Below are 940 nucleotides of genomic sequence, written 5' to 3'. Positions count from 1 at the left end.
CATCATCTCTCTTCAGTATGATTCTCAGATTCTCAGTTAAAAGTATCAAAATTCTGGCGTACTTTTTTTATTGGTTTGACCGGTGTTTATTTTACATCACAGTTGGTCATCTTATGCACCAGCTATGGTTTAAGCCAATGTTATCTGATTCACTTCGGAGGGCTTTTAGTTCTAGCCAGATTAAGCCAATGTTATCTGATTCACTTCGGAGGGCTCTTAGTTCTAGCCAAGCCAATGTTATCTGATTCACTTCGGAGGGCTGTTAGTTCTATCCAGATAAGGTATGGCTTCGGCTCTTCAACCACTCCGGGAAGCTTTAAGGTGTATTTCAGAGATTAAAATGTATAAAAGTTAAAAAAAAGAAAGAATATTCAGAAATTTTTTAAAAATATTTGTATATATCAAGGATGCTTTGGAAAATCTTGTATACCATGGATGTATTTGTCAAAAACTTTAATTATTTTAGAAAATTATTTGCCAAAATATGAATAATTTAGGGATATATATATATATATGAGGGTGTGGTTTGTATAGAGCCTAGGCTCTAAACAATCAAATTAGAGCCTACCTTCAAATAGTGTTAAGAAATGTGGTTTTAACATTGGAAATCTTTGTGATAACTTTAAAATATATTTTCATCTTTATTTATAAATTTTAAAGCTTCAAATATAGTGTAGATCAACGGATCTATGAAAACTTGATAATCTTGAAAATTGACGGTCAAAAAATGCATTACAAAATACACTATTTTAAAAATTTGAAATTTATTTTTTTGTCATGTCCATGCATCTTGATGTCGAGATGATCGATTTGAGGATATTTGGACATCAAAACAAAGTCTTCTAGTGAAATTTTTGAGGTAGGCCCTGATTTGATTGTTTAGAGCCTAGGTTCTATATAAACTTTTTTCACACACACACACATGTATATATATATATAT

Source organism: Amborella trichopoda, chromosome 6 (genome assembly GCF_054954075.1).
Source record: "Amborella trichopoda isolate Santa Cruz 75 chromosome 6, AtrichopodaSantaCruz75HAP2 v2.0, whole genome shotgun sequence".
In the NCBI taxonomy this organism is placed as follows: domain Eukaryota; kingdom Viridiplantae; phylum Streptophyta; class Magnoliopsida; order Amborellales; family Amborellaceae; genus Amborella; species Amborella trichopoda.
Note: the sequence above shows the minus strand (reverse complement) of the source record.